This window comes from Lycorma delicatula, chromosome 1 (genome assembly GCF_047948215.1).
Source record: "Lycorma delicatula isolate Av1 chromosome 1, ASM4794821v1, whole genome shotgun sequence".
Classification (NCBI taxonomy): domain Eukaryota; kingdom Metazoa; phylum Arthropoda; class Insecta; order Hemiptera; family Fulgoridae; genus Lycorma; species Lycorma delicatula.
In genome coordinates, this window is record NC_134455.1 from 396,515,614 (window position 1) to 396,529,727 (window position 14,114).

The 14,114-nt window shown below is 25.0% G+C and overlaps 1 pseudogene; it reads right to left on the reverse strand.

Moving 5' to 3' along the window:
• The window catches only part of LOC142317384 (neurocalcin homolog), a 38,891-nt pseudogene extending 25,042 nt beyond the window's left edge, over nucleotides 1-13,849 (reverse strand).
• Nucleotides 13,850-14,114: the final 265 nt, after the last annotated feature.

Below are 14,114 nucleotides of genomic sequence, written 5' to 3' on the forward strand. Positions count from 1 at the left end.
ACCATATGTAAAGTTGCTGGACATAAAAATATATGATCCACTATCATTTCTTCTTCACTGCATAGGACGCATTGTGAAGTCTCAGCCACTACTCCTATTCTTAATCAGATATTAATTGCATCACGTTTATATGCAATTAATATTTCATCATTACAATTACTAGAGGAGACTAAGACCAAGTTTCAGGCATTATAAAATATTTTTATATAACCATAATTTTTATTTTAAAAATGATTAATGTTAATGTTTAATGATTATTAAGCAAACTACTTTTTAGACATTTTTTTTATAAGAATCTATAATTATTCTAATAAAATAATTATTTTATTAAATGTTTCCATTAAAATTACAAATAGGAATTACATTTAATAAACACATTTTAATATTTATTAATGCGACTGAGCAAGTTCTGAACTATATGCATAATCTGGTTTTATAAATATTTTTTATACAAGAAGCATTAAAAAGTTAACTTAATTTTTCAATTATTAGTAAAACAAATAATTTCTAGTGTTTGTTTAACTGTCAATTATCATTATTATTTTTGGGTAAATTAAGAGATAGAAAGAAAGAAAGAAAGAAAGAAAGAAAGAAAGAAAGAAAGAGAGAAAGAGAGAAAGAAAGAAAGAAAGAGAGAGAGAAAGAGAGAGAGAAAGAGAGAGAGAAAGAGAGAGAGAAAGAAAGAGAGAGAGAAAGAAAGAGAGAGAGAAAGAAAGAAAGAGAGAGAGAAAGAAAGAAAGAGAGAGAGAAAGAAAGAAAGAGAGAAAGAAAGAAAGAGAGAAAGAGAGAAAGAGAGAGAGAGAGAGAGAGAGAGAGAGAGAGAGAGAGAGAGAGAGAGAGGGGGGGGGGAGAGAGAGAGAGAGGGGGGGAGAGGGAGAGAGAGAGAGAGAGAGAGAGAGAGAGAGAGGGAGAGGGAGAGGGAGAGAGAGAGAGAGAGAGAGAGAGAGAGAGAGAGAGAGAGAGAGAGAGTTTCATCAAGAAAAATTCTTTAGTGGTAAATTAAAATCTAATAAGTTCAAACAAAAGATAAAAATAAACCTTCTACAAATGGGGTTATCTATATCTATTAGGCTATACAGTACAGCACAATAGAAAGTAGACCTACTGTCTTCTTAGTGTGAACGGTACTTAGGTGTACTTATATGACCAATAAGTGGATATACAACCATTCTTAGAATCAGATACAAAAAAAAAAATAAAGAACATTTTTAAAAATGAGGAGTAATAATAAAAAAATATAACTGTGTTTGCAATCAAAATGAATTTATATAATATTACTTGCTCAAAAAGACATTTTAAAAATGTATTTCTAATGTAAAGACAGCTACCATATTAAAAACCTGTAAAAGGCAGACAGACACAATACAAATTCTAGATCATGAAAATATCTGCATACGTAATGATGTATTTAAACTGCTATGAAGTATATTTTGGTCAGGTAATTAGTCTACTTCTGCAAGAATTTTGAGTTGAAAGCATTAAAAGCCATTGAAAGCCTTAAAAATACCCTGATTTTTCAAAGGAGTGATAGTCCAATATTATTAATATGCATTTTAAGAATCTGAGCATCCCATTTAAAAAAAAACATTTGAAACCAAGTTAAGAAAATCGTAAAGCAAACCAGTAAGCTACATCTTTTACAAACAGATGACTCTGTTAAGTACAGAATATTTCAGGATGAAATTTCCTACAATATTTCAAGGCTATTGAGAGCATAAATGATAAAATACAAACTGCTGTAAACTAGTTCCTGAAAATAATAAAGTTTCATGGCATGTAAAGCTTCCCTATATGTGAACAACTCAAACACACTGACGATATCAATGATCTGCAGCAGTAACCCAACTAAGGACATTTAACATAAATTAAGAAAAAAATTAATTGAAAAGAGACCCTTCCTTCATGGTATCCCAATGTTTTATGTGACAATCGATCCTTTGAAGAGAATTGAAGGGAACCCTCATAAAATAAAAAAAGATTTGGTTCAAGATATAAAATATTAAAAACGCTTTGTAATAAATGCATGAAAGATGAAAATTAATCTTAAAAAAAGATATTCAAATTCTTTTAATTTTGTAATAAAACATAAAACAAGATGAACAGTAAAATTGCAATCAACTTTTTACAATGATGCTGATATCCTGTTTTTGTTTTAATTCTCTTAACACTTTTACAATGTTTTATAAATACTACTGAAACCATACAAAAATAAACATAGCTGACACTGTCACTACTTTAGCATGCTAAGGTGTTATGTTTTTTTTTAAATTAATGTGTTCATAATTGAAAATAACTGAATTAATTACATATTTACAACAGTGTTAAAAAAATTTCTTTAGTAAAAATTCAATTGTGCTTTAAAAATATGAGTACAAATGTATTAAACAATAATACTGTAATGCAAAAATATTAAGTACACACAACTTTTAGAAGTTCTAATAACATGTAAAAAAAAAAACACACACAATTACTTCTGAATAAAATAAAAATTTGCATACTTACATTTAACTATACATTTAATTTACAAAATCTTACTGATAAATCGTTATAAATATATTAAAACTTGTGCAAAACAGAATAGAGGAGAACAATGCAAAAGTCCTCAATTTAATAACAGTAATTTTCTATACAGCCTTACTTCGATGAAGTAAATCCTATCCTTAAATCCATGAAGTAACAGATACATGATGAAACTGGTAATTACATTTTCTATGTATTTTAAATATGAATTACGTTTAAAAAATAATTATCAAATTAAGATATAAAGATTAAAAAACATACACATGAAATCAGAATACATAACCTAAAAATACCTCAAGTTTAGAATATTAATAACTCCAGTATTTGGCATTAAGTTTTATTTCTCTAATTATAATTAAAAACTTTTTACGTTAATATTATTAAATTATAAGCATAATAATTATGCAAACACATAAGATGATAATACATAAATAACCGGTTTGTAATTCAGTAAACGATTTTTTGCAAGTGTGTCCCAATGTGGAAAAAATTGTATTTTTGTTTTATATGAAAACCATATGAAATAATGATTATGTACCAAACTTTCCAAGGTTTGTAATTTGCATAAAAAACTTTTGTTAACGGTAATCCCTAGTTTTGCACAAAAAAGATCCTCTGATCAGAAATTCTGTAATGGACAAGTTTCAAAAATTTTATATTAAAGAATTAATTTAAAATTAAGTAATAAAAAAAAAATTGAACTTCACTAAAGTATATAAATCTGTGCTTTAAAAAATATAACATCATTGTTTTTGGTAAGATTATTATTTTTATGATTTAAAAACTACAAAACCTAGTATGCTTATTTTCTAAGTACTGGATATAGATTACACATATAATAATTTAAATATAGATTCAAAATTCTGCATTACGGTACAGAGATTCCTCACTTATGGTAAATAATCAGTTTCTAAAAATTCAAGTGTTAAATGTGTCTACTAAACGAAACACTATAGATATATGCAAATTAAAAATAAAAGAAATATACTTTTTGAGGAGAAAAGCTACATACAGAAATACATTACATTTACTTCTTTGCAAATTTAGTTATGATTGATAAAATTACTAACTGAAATTAAAAAAAGAGAATATTGTATTGTATATTAATCTATACTACTGTGAGAATTATATATTACTTAATATCCTACGTAATGTAATTTACAAATTTAATGTATAATAACATTGATTCAATCAGTATTTAAGTAAGTATAGTGTTATAAATTTAAGTTTGTATCTGTGTATGTAGTTATTTCTAAAATAATTTATATGTTACACCATAACATAAAAATACAAAATAATATCATCTGTGGTTTACCACGGTCTAATAATATTTAACAAAAAAGATTCTACAAGGTAAACTATTTATTAGTTTCAATGGTCGGTTAAATCCTGATTATTTACAAACAATAATTTTTATTTATGATAAAAGAAAATATCATATATTCTGTAACAAGAATTGAATATGCAAGTTGTTATTATTAATTAAACTCAAGGAAATTAAATATATAGCCATTAATTAGATAGCCAAGAAAGCAAATATGAATAAACGTTTTAGAGGAAAACTAACTGGTGCTTCGGTAATGCTAAGAGGGATAAGTATACTGAATGGGATGTTTAGTTGAAACTACAGAGTAGCACACACTACAGTAGCTGATAACTACTATTCACAATAAAACCATTCTATTCAGTATCGGCAGTTCATCACACCAGTGCCTAAGTTATCGATATAATTTCAACAACATATTTGTAACATTATAACTACAATATAATAACAAAGTATAAAAATACAGATTAAGATTTATATGTAAATGAAAAGATTTCTGTATGAATCTGAACATTATAATAAGTCGTTAATCACAATTGACTGTCAAAGTCTATCGACTGATTTATAAATACATATGTATTAAAAAGAATGATGCAATACTTGTTAATGTTAAAAATAAATTCACATGGATATGTTAAACGATATGCGATGAAATGTAAACAAATCATTTTCTCTTCCCACAGCCGACCATAGATCGCAATCTTTTTTAAAAAGAATAATACTTCAACTCATCTTCATTTCAACAACAGTCTCAACTAAACATGTCATTTAGTATAAAAGATGTCACAATCAAAGAAGCGATTAAATGAAACTCAGCAAGGGTGTTAATTTGTTACATATTTGGCTATGTGTAGAACCATATTAATTACCACCATTAAATGCTTTTGTTAAATGTTGAAATGAATTATCATTTATGAAATATTGTTAATCGCATAATTTATAGTAAATCATATGAAAAATTTATTAACTTTTTTATAAAGCTATTTGAATCTTTTAAAAAAGATTATTCTTGTTAAAAATTATTATTTTATTTACTTACACACTATTCTTTCTTTTAGAAAATACATTTTTAATCATTCTCTTTATATAATTTTTAAGTTTTAAACAAAAAGTATTTTAATGCCTTTTATTATATAACCCTGCATTTAAAAAACAAAATCCTTAAAAACTAAGTTTTGTAGATAATTTGTGCAAACTCATATAGTTTATTATTCTATATTTCAATGAAGAAATAGAATTACCACCATAATTATTTAAAGTAAATTTATTAAACATAATGTATGCTATTAGTATTAAGAAACTAGTATTTTATTTTTAATGATTTCAAACATGTTATAACTTTTAATCGTCCATTTAACTAAATAAAAATAATATGTTATTATGTCATGCTAACATATTTTAAAGACAAAACATCTCATTTATTAAAATAATTTTGGTAATCTGTAACATATAACACAATTCAAGACATTACTATATTTTATACACATGCAGCAAAGTATTATTTTTTTATTTTTTTTTTTGTATGATTATACGGCTTTAGCATCATACAAACAGAACTACTGTTGCTTTCTCATCTACATATATATGCATAAACAACATATATATATATGTTTAGCTTTGTCACAAAATATGTACGTTTATAAACAAACAACAATTTACATATATGGCTATTTATATATCCCTGTTCATGTATCATATTTTTTATATTTTTTATCAGATTTTTTTTATACAAAAAATTTTAGTCTTATAAAAATTTGGTACTTATTTAAATTTCCTTTAAAATAATAATATTTTAAAGCTATCATAACTACAATTCAAAAATTTGTGCAGAAGTATGGTAATAATACATAAATTTTAAGATTCAATACAACCTAACTTTACATTACAGAACATATTTATGATGGATATTTAAAGTTATCCAGTCAGGCAACAATCTCAAAATAATATTTCCAAAATAATTATTCTATTGGATAAATTATTTAAAACTGGATAAATAACTAAGATTAATCCAGAATGATAAAACTTCAGTTTAAAGGAGGTTTTTTGCAATTAAAGAGATATCAACCATATAAATCAAATTTAAATTAAACCGATAACAGTATTTTTATAAATATATATATACTAATTGCTTAATTCAGGACTATGACAGCAGTAGCAACAGCTCATTTTACTATTACTAACACATATGCATATAAAAATAATAAAACCCAAAACCATCATGAATCCAGTTCTGTAAACCAAAGTGATAATTTGAACAATGTATAGTAATGAGATGAACCTACAGAGGTCTATCACCTTAAACCTTAAAAATACTCTTTTGTAAGCGAGATAGATAGTAGGTGGATCGTTAAGCTGGGAAGACCAGTGAAGACTATTTAGTTAATGATATATGACTTCTCACAAAGGAAATAAACATTTCAGGTTTTTGTTTCCACGCTGGAGATTGCAAAAAAAATCTAACAAGTACTGTTACTTGATGGATAAACTGAAGAATAAGATTATTTTTTCAATAATCTCATATAATCAAATCCTTAACATGGCAAATATAATTAATTACTTTAATTCAAACAGCCTAAAAGACAAGCTATGTAGCGGTATAAATAGTTGAAACGCCTACCTGACTGATCATATACTACTAAACATACAATAACCACACACTATGTACACAGCACATAACAAAATAAAAATATTATACTACTTCAAGAAACATTTTGAGTATTAATTAATAAACAGAGGGATTTCTCGTTCCTAAATTCCTATTTAAAATTTATTATGACAATTTTACAAAAGAGAAAGAATAATTTTAAAGTAATTTTACTGCAAATTAATAATAAACATTTTCTATTATTTTGAAAAATATAATAATTAAAATCATTTAAATAAAATGATTTAGTCTTATAATGTTTTAATCAGTCATTATTTGCATTAACATTTTATTACATATCATATATATATTTTTTCAATCAATCCCTGTTAATGACAACAAACTAATTTTTAGCATGGTGTTTAAGTAATCAAGCGTGAAAAAGAATCTAGCAAAATAGAAATTCACAAGACTTACTTCAATCAATAATTGTAATTATATACATATAATATAACAAACACAACACACCAAACTTATTAAATGTATATTAATATGACACTTATATACAAAATAATGTGGTGTTTGGAAAACTCATTAATCTTACATAAAAAAGGGATTACTATATATATATTTCTTAATATACACTCACAAATGTCTTTTTTTTTGAGTAGTAATATTATTATATATTTCTTTTTTTTATAGGATAATTGTTTGCAAATAAAGTTTGACAAGGTCATCATATGGATAGAGCCATTAAAATAAATTAAATAAATTAATATGACTGGTGATATCTGTAACTGATCATCCCACACATTCTTAACTAAAAAAAAAAAAAGAAATGGAATTTATTAAATATAAACTGTTCTTGAATTCTAATAAGATATATTAGTATATATATTGTTTCTGATGTTAAGAATTAAATTTTAAAATAAAAATTTACGGCTCATAAACATTTTCCCCAAAATATTTTCTGTAGATAAAAAATCATCATATAAAAAGGTTATTTACATACTTTATTTTACATTATATCAAATTATAAAAAAAAAAAATTAATTAATAAACCATTTTGCATAACTCTAAATGAATGTAAAAAACAAAAAATAGTAAATATATATTAATGAAAGACCCTCGGTGATTTATATTTTACAAATGGCACAAAGTTAAAAATATCTATGAATCAAACATGAACTGTTAAACTAACCATAAATTCAAATGCATTTAACAAATTTTATAATTTTATTTAAAAAAATTGTATAATAAATTATCACAGCTAAAAGATTATATACCTCTTTTAACCCTTAAGCTGGTTAGTATCTGTTACATCAGGTGACATGCATTTATTCAACTACCTGGCGTCAATATTTTAAAAAAATTTACTACTAGTTATAATTATATATTGCTCAAGTAGTACTGTGAAACAATTAAATACATATTTCTTGCATTCCACTTGTTTGTAGAAACTTTACTTCTAAAATTTGATAAAAAAAATTTGATATGAATTGATCAAGAACTCTTTTCAATGCGCTAAAACTAAATTACACTATGATAGCTATTTTTTTAGAAAAGAGAAGGTTCAATCTTAAAATTTTCAATACACAAACTTTAATTTTTAATTTACTGTAAGTTCTACAATACAATCTAGCTTCACTGTTAAGAATTAGCTTTCATTTAATTAACTTCAAATTACACAGGATGCCAATAAACATTTTTTTAAATTAATGAATCAAGGTGTTTTATAAAACTAGTAGACATGCTGGCCCAGGATATTTGATTAATTTTATTTTTCGGAGCATTTAAACATTATGAAGCATTTAATACAATACATAAAAAATAAAATAAATAAATATACATACATTTCAGAAAGATTGTTTGTGTTCAATAATGGATATTTAATAAATGTATTAGTATTGACATTATTAATACACAATTAAGTCAATAAACATGTTTCATAAATTGACTGCTCAAAATATGTATATTTCAAATATTATATTATCAAAAACACTATTCTGTTATTTTAAAGCTGGAACAACACTGTGATCAGATATAATTTTAACTTATTTTTAATTAAAATTAATAGAACTGAACCAGTCCAACAGGATTAGTACAAAAAAGTAACAATTTTTTCTTCGGCTGTTTAAAATAAAATTTATATGTTAAAACATAACTGGTTTACATACTGAAAAAAAAAAAAACAAAAAAGCAACAGTAGGTTAACTTTCGCTATTAAATGCAACCGTGACAATTTATAAATCAAGTGGTTTGATTACTCAAAAATCTGTTTATATGGTAGACAAGCTTTTGAAAAGGTAAGCTCATAAAACAAAAATTATTATAGAGAGGAAATAGTAGAACTCCATCAGCAAACTATTAAGACTCTTAAAGTTATTACTGATGTAATGGATATAGACAGAGGTTAATTAGATGACAAATACCAGCTCAAGGATAAATGATTAAGAATATAATATCTTTTTATAGATAAAATTTTTATTTTTTGTTATCACTTTAAAATATTATTACTTCAATTTTTTTATTAAAGCAAATTAAGATAAAGCTAAAAAAAGGAGATGTGATAATATATTTTACTATATGAGATGCTTCTTAACATGAAATTTAAAAAGTGGAAATTATAATAAAATATTTAAAAATAGAATGTTTATCAGTTTATATTCAAGTTGGACATATACTAATTAATTTTTTGATTTTCTTTGAACAATTTTATCTTAAGTTTTATAATGTACAAAAAAAATTCACAAATAATGACCGTTAATAAATAATATCAACTTATACTATACCTACATAAATAAGTAAATGCTTTATTTTATCATTTTTAATATATATATATAAAAATTATTTATAATATTAAAAATGTATTATTTTACTTTACGTTAACTAATAATAAATTTATGATTATCAAGCAACAGTTTATAGTATGAGAAATAAGAGGCGCAACATACATATTTTATTTATTATAATACTATATAATGTGATATAGTAAAGAAGAACATCGATGTTGGTTAATCTTTTTTTCCTCAAAAAATAAGTTGAACAAAATATTACTAAAAACAACAAAATTACTGATAAGTAAAAACTAAATCCGTATAAAAAACTTATAAAAAAAGAAGATTTTATTAATACAGAATTATTTACTTTCTCTATTTCCCTGTTATAAAATTCTACAAATGAGGGGCAGTGATTAGTAAACAAAATACTTGTTTTTGTAAACCAGGTGTAAAACAAAATAACAAATCTTGTATAATAAATGAAATTGAAATAATCAAGTCCTCATTTAATTTAATTTCATTATAACTGATAAAGTTTATACTGAACTATTAAGCAATGCATGCTGTATTACTGGTTTCCACTTGTTCATTGATCTTTTTCATTAAGATGGAATGATAGAGTTGATAAACCTTGAAATAAAGATGGCTATAAATTAAAGCTCAGTGCTGCTATCAATCCTTGGATTTCAGGATTAACAGCATCGTTAAAAGTTAACACTGTCAGGATTAAGTTAACAGCACTATATTAAAACTGGTAATGCCAAGTTTACCAAACTATAATTGAACCGACAAGATTATTGTAAAGCTTATAACCAATCTGTTAAAGAGCAAATAAATAAGGTCTTTTAAAGACTGTGAAAAATAGTTATTACTTTTTAATGGAGTACAATCCAACTTATAAAAACACAAAAAATTATAAAAAAATAGAAATTTATGAAACACAAGTAACAGTAACGTGTAAGATTAATTGTAATGGTACTATTTTAATATATTAAGTCTCATATTGAATAAAACTAGTTAACTGATATCTTTTAAAGAATACAGGCTAATCTGTATATTTATTCAAATAACTGCAGATATTAAACAAATTCAATTTTCACTAATAATGAAAAATGGATGTTTTTAGCCGGTGAAAAGTGCCATGTTTGATCAGAATTTAAAACTAGAATCTTCTGGATAAAAGGCAGAAGCACTACACTCTGGCATGAACTTATGTCCTTAAAGTTCATTATAATAAATGTGAATAAGTCATTAGCTTGGTAAGAAGTAAATTTGTTTTAAACATCTTCTAACATTTTAAAATATATGATGTCATCATAAGGAACAAATAGCACTTGTCATTAATGTAAAAGTTCATGATACTTTTACATTGATTCTGTAATCGACTCAAAATTTATACAATTTAAGGATTATTCTTAAGCATTTTTATGTCTGAAACATACATATAATGTTTTTGTAGTAAACCTTTTTCTAAAATATTAATAACTATACATAATAAACAATAGTGCACAAATGACAAAAGGCAAAGAATAAACATTTAATCTGCATTAACAATGAAAGCAAAACAATGTTAGAAAAACTCTTTACCAGGTGACTGTATTTCTGTTGTGGTAACATTTAAAAAAAATAAAATTGAATAACATTAAATTCTTCAAAATATATTGTTTTAAAACTTTGAATTATATAATGGAAAATATTGCAGAATATAAATTCCATAAAAAATTGTCATTACAAGCAGTAAAAATCAGTTTCTGCAACTCTATCAACCATTTTCATCAACTGTACATTAATTTTCAATATTCATAGATTCACCATCCACTTCATAAAAACCAAATTAATTTTTTGTAATATAGTCTTGGTATTTCATTGTTAGAAATAAGTAGTTAATGATACTACGAAACAAAAAGCAAAAACTAACCGTGGCAAACCGAGTAAAAAGTATAACAAGCACATCTTCAAAGCATTTAAGGTAGTAACAAATTGAACATTGTATTCATTGATCTGTAGATAGATGTTCTAATCAACATCTATGAAATCATAAGATATAAATAGTGATAACAAGAGATAAAACAGGTTCACGATGAAATCCTTTTATCATTCAAATAATAACAATCACTAATAATTGTAAGTTAATCTACACAGCATCAAAGTCATTTCAAAACCTTAAGCAATAGAATTAGTTTTCATAAAGGAAATGATGTTTTGCTAATAACTATTTAAATTAATGTTATAGATTACTGAAATATGAATAACATATTAAACGAGGACTTAGGTAATTTTTTTTAGAATTACGTTACCTGGGAATAAAAAAAATAATATCTTAAGAAGAAACGGTACAAGTTATAAACACTGAAACAATAATAATAACACATTGTAAAAATTTACCAGGACTCATGACATGTACTGAAAACATTCACGAAATTTACTTCCAACATGACCCTCCACCACATTACACCACTGCAGTCTGCAATTATTTGAATGAAACATTTGATAGAAGAGCGATTGGTCGACAGGCAGACATCGATATACCTCCAGATTCACCAGATATTACGCCAATAGATTTTTTTTCATATGGGGTGTCTCAAGGAGTCTGTTTATTCTAGAAAGCCTCATACTATTGATGAACTGAAAGATTACATTTACGATGCATTCGATGATTTGGACAGTGATAGAGAACTTTGCCATAGTGCATGTTCCCAAAAGACTGCAAAAATGTATTAATGAATATGGAAAACATTTTGAACATAAAATATATTTGTAAGTACTGTCTGTAATAAATAAAATAAAATAAATTCAGTACTTTTATAAACAAATGTTAAGTGACTTTTGTGCCACTCTGTATTATCTTCAAAGGCAGTCAATAAATAAAATAAAAACAAACTTGGGTGATAAATTTATCTAATTGCAAAACACTTAATTGATTTTATGTCTAGAAGTTTGACATTTTCTTACAAAAAAAGTATCCTGTTTAATAATTTATGTTATTTTAGAGACATATTTTTTAAAATCAATTGGTGTCAATATCATACAAACATAATACGACAGGTAATTTTTATAACAATAGGAGTACCAATAAAAATAAGTGTAAATAAAATATACCACATTGATGACAATAAAGAAAAATAAAATAATTAATAAAATGGAATAATTATGATTCATAAATGGTGTTATTATATTTTTTAAACATTTCTTAAAAATAAATTAAAATTTTAACTTCTCTGTTAAAACTGTACTTAATGCAAGGTATTTGAACCAGGTTACTCCTTACAGGATTTGTCATACTATAATTACCAGTGCATTTATAGAAGATTAATTATTTGAAGTGTTTTATGAAATATAAACAAAGGGTAATGCGTCATGTAACATTAAGCTAATTGATGTCTGTCAGTATGGTTTGGTGTACAATTTCAACTGAGCTGAAATTAAATGCACCTCAATCGACCATTTGAAAGAAAACTAGGCAAAAATTCTTTACAAAATCCAATTTTACAAATTTCACTCCATAAATCTGCATAATTTTTAAATCTCTTTCAAATCTATTTCTCAGATTCAGTTGTTTAAAAACTCAAGTGGAGTATACAATTAGTGATTTTAATATATAATGACTGCTGGGTAGTACTAACCTTTGTATTTTATTCCGGTAATAATATCCTTTACCCCAGCTATTCCACAGGAATCGATAGATTATAACATTTAAATAATTCATTAAAATTTTAATGATAATTTCTTAAAAAATGTAATAATTTCTAAAACTTCTGCTGCTCAATTATTTTTTAGTGAACCTATTTTAACAAAGTGATAAGTAAAGTAAATAAGTAAGTAAATAATCCTATTTCATGCAATCATAAATTAATGAAGAAGATATAATTTGCTTTGTAACCGGTGTTTCTAAAGCATTAATTTGTGGGATCATTAAAATATCACTGTTTTAAAGCAATTTTTTTTTTTAATCATTAAATCTGCTTATATAAATTTTTTAATGGGAACATTAAACAATAATTCTGAAAAATATGCTTCAACAAACATCAACAACTGAACTTGAATTTTAAATTAAAAACTTAGTATTTTCATAACCGATTATGAAATCAAAAATAAGCTTGTAACATGAATCAGTTGGTGGTTAATAGAAGATGAAGATCTCTGATCTCTGATTCAGGTAGAAATAAGACGAGGATATTTGTAATCTGTTCCTATTGACTGTCAAATTATATATAGGAGCAATATGGAAATTGAAAGATAACAATTTAAGAGAGATTTTGAGATTAATTACAATTTAAGTGAATTATATAATAATATATCAAGTTTACTTAATTTGTGAGGGATGTTTAAAGGGTAAAGACTATAAAGAAAGACAAAAACTGTAAGTATGCTGAAGTTAATTAGCACAGAACAGAAAAAGAAAAGAAACAATGAAAATAACAGATTATTGCATAACTTTGTAGAACTGACAATAAATCTAATGTTGCAATTTAATCCTGTAATTTTAAGATAAACTATTAATTTTGCAGTTACCTGAACAATTTTGGTCATTTCCTGTATATCAATTACACAGTTTCCATCAACATCATACATTCTAAATGCCCATTTGAGCTTTTCCTCAGGTGTCCCAGATGAGGTAACATCTATTGCCAGCAAGAATTCCTGCACAAAGAAAAGTTAATTTAAATATATTTAAAATTTTAACATTTATTTTCAATACTGTTAATAGCATTAAATCTACCTAAACTGTAAATTTATCACGACTGAAAAATTTATTTTTTTACTTTGCTACTACAAAGTAGCTTAAAAAAACTCAATTTTATTCCACATTTCCTATTAAATGTTTAACTGCTTCATCACTCTTTGAGCACTTCCATATGAAATCTGACAGTGTGCTGATAGTCTCCTCAAGCTTTTTTAAGGTGAA